Here is an 8,332-nt window from a genome sequence, read left to right as displayed (position 1 = left end):
CATTTCACCGGAAAGAAGTTCCTCCGATTCTATGATGAATACCACATCTATGTCAATTGGGCCGCCATAACGCACCCTCGCATGAACGGGCAGGTCAAGCACGCAAATGGTATGGTCCTACAAGGCCTCAAGCCTAGGATCTTCAACTGGTTGAATAAATTTGGTGCACGATGGGTTACAGAGCTTTCTGCGGTGCTTTGGAGCCTGAGGACGACCCCCAGCTGGGCCACTGGCTACACACCATTCTTCATGGTCTATGGTTCTGAGGTTATTCTCCCAACCGACCTCAACTATGGAGCGCTGAGGGTTAGGGCATACAACAAATAGGAAGCCAAGGCGTCCCTCAAGGATGCCATGGATCAGCTAGATGAAGCATGTGATGTTGCCCTCCTCCGCTCATCCAAGTACCAACAGGTGTTGCGTTGGTATCACAGACGTCAAGTGTGGGGTCGGGCCTTCAACGTCAGAGACCTAGTGCTCCGCCTCGTCCAAAGCAACCAAGATCGCCACAAGCTCTCTCCACCATGGGAGGGACCATACGTCATCACAGAGGTGCTCTGACCAGGTGCCTACAAGCTCAAAACCATCAATGGTGAGGTCTTCGTCAATGCCTAGAACATCGAGTAGCTACATCACTTTTACCCTTAATAAACGCACACTTTCTCTTATCAGTTTCACTATTGAACTCCCCAATCTTTAGTGACGCCTGACCCCAGCAACGATGAGGGGATTAGCCTCACTCAGGGGCTAATAAGAGCATACCTATCCGGTAGACATTCTCTATGCCCGGCCCTCTCTCACGTTAAGACCCAGAAGCTAGGTTTGCGGAAACAAACCCTCAGTATAACTGGTCAGACTGTGAGAAACCTATGCCTTCGACAGCTATGGCACCTTTGCTCACTAGCATGATCAGAGTTTTTCTCCACACCCTAGGCTTTTTGGCCTTAGCTATGACAAGAGTCGGTGCACGTCTAAGAGTATATCCACCTGGCAAATGTTTCTCTGCGTCCAACCCCCTCTCACATTAAGACCTAGAAGCTAGGGTTGCAGGAACAGGCTCTGAGTATAACTGGTCGGACTACGAGAAACCTATGCACCAGCGACTACAGTGCCTTTGCTCATCAGTGTGATCAGAGTCCGTTCACCCTCACCCCAAGCTTAACGGCCTCGATTACAGAAAGGGTCGGAACGCACTAACCCTTTTATATGAAAAGGGGAGAAGGGCTAAAAACTGTTTGGCCATAACAAAATTTAAGAGCTTGTCCATTTATTACAAGTTTGCTGCCTGGCTTATCTGCCTAACTAAATTCTTGTCGACACAGAATTTCATCTCGTGCCAAGCACACATGCAGCAAGTCGGAAGGGTCCGCTCGAGGGAGCAGATCCGCCTAGCTTCAATGCAAGGGTGATCGATCCTACGCAATCCTCCCAAGACATGCCAGTCAATTTAACCCTGCAATTAACAAGGAGAGAAAGTTTATCAGTAATTAAGGGCAGAACATGCCAGTGTTGCCAGACAGTCCCGAATGTGCGGCTCTAAGAGCCGATATGAGAGGAGATCGACTAAATAGTCGATTCCAGCATATTCGTAAGAATAAATCAATTAAAGCTTATGGGGTTGTGTAAGAAGAATTGGTTATCATTCAGAATAAATATCATTTAAGCAAACATTAATCAATAGCAATAAGATATCGATGATGGTCAGTTTACACTAAGCCAATAATTACAAGTAACCGAACTCCTGTTTATGTAAAGGAACAATTCAACACCACTCAACCATCTAATAAAGATAAATCTAATGAACATGTTAGATCTCATCTATCGCTATGACCAGTGGGGCATGAGGCAGAATCATGCAGGCTGTAGAAACAACAATAGACTTGACGACCCTAACTCATTACTAATATCGATGGGGCATGAGGTAGAATCATGTAGGTCGTAATACAATAACAAGATCATGGGCTAACATATCTTTTAACTTATCTCTACTTCAATGGCCTCGTAATGTGATCTGTTCGTGAGAGCGCTCGATATCGGCTAAACAGCTAATTCAGGCATAGCGCATAGTTAAGGTCATGCCTTCTCAGGAACGGATCTATCAACTAACGATCCCCACTCCACGGTGCTAATAGTGGGGTGAGAGGCAGAATCCCACAGGCTGTGATAACGGGCCATGGAACGGTTCTCGCTAACCAATAGATCTGCTCAAGATCGAACATGCCTTAACCACACACTATGCACGATTAAGATTGATATAAAATAGCCAATAAAAACATAACTCATCGTTTAAGATGTAGATTAGATCAGTTTTAGATTAGCAAACGATGGGTTAAATAAGATATAAGGCCAATCCAGATCAATCTCAATCGGGCAGAGTGATATTGCTGTAATTAGATAAATAATGAAAGCAATAAGCAATATTGGTAACTTAATGAATCTACCAAAGACTACCATTCAAAGGTAGATCCGATAACTTGACCTCAATCTAGTTCAAGCAATGGGGTGTGAGGCAGCATTACATAGGCCATACTTGAACTAGGCAAGAGTCGATAACTAGCCTATACTAGAGTCACAGTGGGGGTCGACCGAATTGATGCAGCCATATGAACAGAGGTATAAACCATGACGGTACTTATAGACAAGTAGTGGAGGTCGACCAGATCGATGTAGCCGTACTCGATGAAGAACTCGCCGAGATCTACTCTACTCCTACTCCTAAGGGGTGGCCGGAGCCGAAAAAAGTAAATTGACTTGTATTTGATTGATTGATGTTTCCTTACAATAGCCGGGGTTTGATATTTATACCCGGAGTCTAGACATGAATCCTACTCGAGCACGATTTGTTACAATCTTTGGCATAAAAATGAAAACATTCCTAATTTAAGATAACTTGGACTCTAATCTTTCCCTTTTTGTAGAGTCCATCATGCCTCATCCCAGCGCCGATCATAGCTTCTGTCGTTATCCACTGGCGCTATCTGAAGAAAGTTGATTCTAGTGCTGTATCAGAATCAACTATTTTTGATCTACATGCAATTGATTCCTTGCTGACATGGTTTTGGGAGCTTTCGAGCCTCTGAAATCCCTCTTCCAAATTCTGGTGTAAACACATGCCCCCCAATTTTGGGATAAAAGTAATTTTATTCCAAAATTATCCTATCTGCATCCCTGATTGGTTCACAGTCATGGGTAGAGAACCTTGATCTAGGGTCCACCGTTCGTCACCGCTTGCGTTCATTCATGAGCCTATACCCCAAAACTTTTGCAAGAGCACCACTGTTTCATGGGTATTTGGATTCATCTTCCCGGGCCGGCTATAAAACGCTTATCCGACCTTGGTGAGAGCAACTCACTATTTTAGCCATGTTTCTCTTCCATCTATCTTTTCGAGTGCTCCCAACTCCGCTGGACCCTCCATGGCCTATCTCTTTGCAATAAAGATTCTTGAGCGGTTAGAAGAATTCTTGTGCGTAGGGTGATTGTGTCGCTCATTCTAGCACCTTGTCGAGCAAAAGAATCAGCTGCTGTGGCTAGAAGAAGTCTTGTGATATCGCCTGCATCTTCTCACCAGGCTCGTAGAGCTGTTCTAGTGTTTGCAAGGGCTAGAGTGTGTGGACACTTTTCCCTTATTTGTTCCATCAAATGCCTATCGGGGAAACCACAAGCTTCTTTCCAGCGGTTTCCCAGTCACAGAGAAATCAGCTGGGCATCTGCTAGTCAGGCGACTTTCCCCTTCCTTTGGCATAATCTTATTAATGGGCCAATGCAACTTGGCTTATGATGATCTTCAGCCTTGTGGGGATCCGGACTCACTTCAATCCAAAAGATGCCTTGGTGGGTTGATCTCTAATCCATACAAATTCTTTGTATCCATCCCATGATGCTTCGTAACTTAGGGAAGCAATACGTTCAAATATGTTACCTCTTCATTATCCGTCCCCTAAATTCCTAGAGTGTCAATCCGTTTCCATCTCTGATTTCAATTCCATACTTATGATGGAACCGATTTTGTCTCCCCAGGCTATATATACAGGCTACGGCTGAGGGTCGAGCAACAACCCGCTTTCATCTCAATCCTTTGGCACCCTCAGTATAGTCCCTATTTTTTCCGTAAGCTTGAGATCATGGAGAACAGCAAAAGGTCTGCTGAGGGGGCTCTTGATGAATCTGCATCATCGCGCCAGCGCCTTCATCGTCAAGAGGGTGCAGCCCATGATGAGCCCACTGCCTCAGGTTATAGGGCTGACTCCATTTGGCCTCTGTATTCTTCCTTGTCGATAGTTTATCGCCAGCTTCCTTGCTACCTGAGGTGGTAGGTTGGCAATGATGACTTGCTCGCCACCATCGATAATCACGGCCAGGGTCTTGCCGAATGTCTTTCTCTCGCGGAATCAACCCTGGCCATGGCTCGATGCCGATCACCTCCCATGGCTGATTCAGTGGATGACAAATTGGCCAAGGCCGAGGCTAGAATTATGGTTGAGATATCATAACCTTTGTTCCCTTTCAATTTCACTTTCAGGATTCTGATCATCTCTCTCTTGAACCTTTTAGATTTGTCCGCCCAACTGGAGAGCCTTCAACTAGCTGCGGAGTATGCGATAGGATTTGTCAATGCCAGAGGTGCTGTCCCAATAGTTCGTCTATATGACATCCCAAATCGCGTCAGGGAGGTCACTCTTCATGGTGTCCATCATGGTGCTGCCACAGCATTGGCTGCCACATAGGCACATTCTGGCCATAATCTTCGGCTTCTTCCTCATGGTTTCCTGGATGTGGTGCACCCTGGGGATCATGAGCGTCTGACTGAAGACTTCCTTAGCGCCGCTGACTCCATGGCCTTCAATACCCTGGCCGATGACATAGTAGGCAAAGTGTTTTCTGACCCATAACTTGTAATAGGTGGTATTTAGGAAACAATTTCTTCATCTTGAGTGATTTCTCCTTCATTTTGTACTCCACATTGTATGCATCACTCTATCGGTCATGATCGATACTAATTGTACTGGCTTTTGCCCCTTTGGGTTTGCTTTTTCGCTAGCAATGATACCCTTCCAGCATCGGCTGCTAAAACTGATGGCCGAGCAAATCGGTTGTTAAGTATTAATCTAAATGCTAGGGTAATATTCCTTCAAATATTTCCCATTTGATTGCTCTGCCGAATTTTCCTTCTCTTATTAGTATCCCCAAGTATCATCAGGCGCATAACATTTGATCCAATAAGGCCCTTCCTAGTTGGGTGACTTTCCACCGACCTTGTTGTTCTCTGCCCCAATTGGTGATTTTATTTTCAGGCTAAGTCTCCTTTAGAAAATTGCTTGATCTTGACCTTTCAATCATAATACTTCGCAATCCTCAGTTTATTGGGTTCAATGTTTTTCAAGAGCATGCAGCCGAAGGCAACTCAAGTATTTAAAGTCATCCATCCCAAAATTCTGGTAGACTTCGGCCTGACAAATCGTTTTGCAACGCGACAAGCCTTGATCTAGTTTGAACTTCCCAAAGAAAGACTGCATTGTGTCCATGTACGAGCTCATAAGGTGATCATATTAGCTCCTTTACTCTTGGTCATCACAGGCAACCTATTTTTATCCTTCTCTAGAGTTTTGTCTCCCTTTTATATTTATTGAAGATTAGGTCCTAAGGGTGAAGCAGGTTCAAAGGAGTTTGTTTGACCGCGAACCCCTTTTGACCAAAGGGTATTCGAACAGGCAGGAGGCTTAAAGAACCAATACAGTCGACTGATCACATCCGCTTCGGTAAAGAGCCAATTCTTCTATAAATAACTCATTCCAGACTCTCGTTCTCAATCCCACTTAAGTCTGAAAACATAGCTTTTGTCAAGAGTGCCCTTCGATCTCCTATCCTCAGTTATATGGTGCCGTATTATCTTTGACATTTGTGGAGCGGCGTTTTGCCTTCTATTAATTTGTAATTTCCTTTTGTGCGTCCCGAGGCATCTGCCTCTTCACTTCATGTCTTTAAATATCAATCGAGGGCTTCGGCTTCAAACGCCTCTCTATCTATAACCGTTCCTTCACTTTCTTCCGTCTACCAAAACCTTGCAGTGGTTCCACTCCTCTTTTCTGTAGATTCACTCGTTCCTCATGGCCGGCGAAGGTAATCAAGGCAAGCGCACGACAGAGGAAATCCCGGCAGAAGACATGCCGATGAACCAGCATCTCCGATGCATAAGGTAAGATTGGCAACCCTTGTTCATGATGATGGTCTGCTCCGACTTTCCTATAAGCTCATTGTGAATGACAGCCTTCACTCTTTTTCCAGGACTGACAATCCTACTGACGCTGCATCTTCTGCGCCAGCTTCATCGTTGGGTTCTTCCAACTCATATGACGATGATGATGCCCGGTGCTTCTTCTGAGAATGGAGGGCTACCGAGGACCGCTATTCCAAGGTGATTTTGAACAATGGTCAGCTGGAGATTTGTTTGGGAGTCCTCCAGGCTGCCCTTAATGCGGCAGAGGAGGAGACCAACGCCGTTCGAGCATGGCTGGCTGAGTCTGACGCTGTGGTAGAAGGTAAGATGAGCTTCATGAATGTTTCCATCTTGGTTTCCATTGCCTTTGCCTTGATGCTCTTCTATAATTGCCAACTCAAATGGTGCAATTGGAATCTCTTCAATCGGTGGCGAATGCTGCCGCGGACACCGTCAATGCAAGGGGATCCCCCATTGATGTTCATCTCCACGACATTCCAGCCCGCATCTAAGAGATTGTTCTCCATGGCGTTCATCATGGTGCGGCGATGGCGCTAACTATGGCGTAGGTCCAAACCGGGCATGATCTCCATACCATGGAGGTTGGCTTCCCGACCAACGGTGGCCCTAAGGGACATGAAGATCTGATAGAAGATTTCACCGTAGCGATAGAGGCCATCGTGGACATTAGACCCGCTCAGGATGTGGTGAACAAGGTCTTCGATTAGTTTGCATTTAGGATAAACCAATGAATGAAGACTCCTGTTCCTTTATGATTGTGTTTCAATGCAATGCCTTCATGTATGACTGTGAATCTTTGTGTTTTTTGCTCTATATGCGATACATATCATATCGGCTTTCATTATCTTTGAAGATGTTTACTTTTTGAACTAGAGGTGATACCCTCCTGGTACCGGCTATTAGAGCCAAGAATGAATCGGCTACAAAGTGTTGATCAGACGCTAGGATAACGTCCCGCAGAACTTTCAATATAAAAGGTCAGACGAGTAATCAACCCAGGTCAAACGTTCTATTAAGCAAAACAGAACTTCTCTTAAGAAATTCATTAACTCTGAATCACACTTACACTTTAACTCAGCCTTCACATACGTCGGCCTAAACCCATCTCCAAGACTTAATACTCATTTTCCTTTGATCCAACAACCAATGTGAAGCTGTGACTTTTCTACTAAAACAAACTCTTAGAGCCGATCGCTTGCATCAGCTGTTGGCTTTCATTGCCAATTTTAATGAAGCCTCCTTCCCATGTCTTGCCAGAGAAACATTCGAAATCTCTTAGTTCCAAAAAGACTAGATTAGCTGTTGCAATGCTCACGGATTCATCAGCGCGAACCAATTCGACATCGTCTCCATGCCATTGAATCAAACACTGATACATGGTCGATGGTATGCAGCAGTTTGTGTGGATCTAGTCATGACCAAGGAGTAAACTGTATGACCCCTTTCCATCAATGACGAAGAATGTGGTGGGCAGAGTCTTGCTTCCAATTGTTAGTTTGACGTTTATTGCCCCCCGGGTCTTAAACGTGTTACCTCCGAAGTCTCTGAGCATCATGTCGGTTTCCAACAGATCTTCTAGTCCTTTGCCAAGCTTACAAAAAGTAGTATAAGGCATAAGATTGACAGATGCACCTCCGTCCACCAACATCTTGCTCATCGGCTTTCCATTAACAAAACCTTTCATATACAATGCCTTCAAGTGCCGATGTTTGACTGGTCTGTCAAATATCGCTTGCTGCACGACTGTCAACTTGGCAACTATCTCTTCATGCTCCAATTCATGGAAATCTGAATAAACTTCTTGATTTGCTAGAGCTCTGAACTCTGATGGCAACAGAAAAGCCATTTGGGTATTAGCCGATGGTTGCTTTCTATCGGCTATTTGCTTGGCACACCATACTTGAGGTTTACTGGATACTTGAGCCTGTTCCAACTCTTTATTCCTTAGGCGCTGCACCCTTCTCTTTTGGCTTCTTGTCAATCCTCCGGGGCACCATTGGCCTTCCTGCCAGACATGCTCCCTTTGGTTGCTTCCTTCTTCATGATCAGCCCAGTCTTGGTCAACAATTCTTTTCCCCAGCCAATCATGAATAT

This window comes from Miscanthus floridulus, chromosome 8 (assembly GCF_019320115.1).
Source record: "Miscanthus floridulus cultivar M001 chromosome 8, ASM1932011v1, whole genome shotgun sequence".
Classification (NCBI taxonomy): Eukaryota; Viridiplantae; Streptophyta; class Magnoliopsida; order Poales; family Poaceae; genus Miscanthus; species Miscanthus floridulus.
This window is presented reverse-complemented; position numbering follows the sequence as displayed.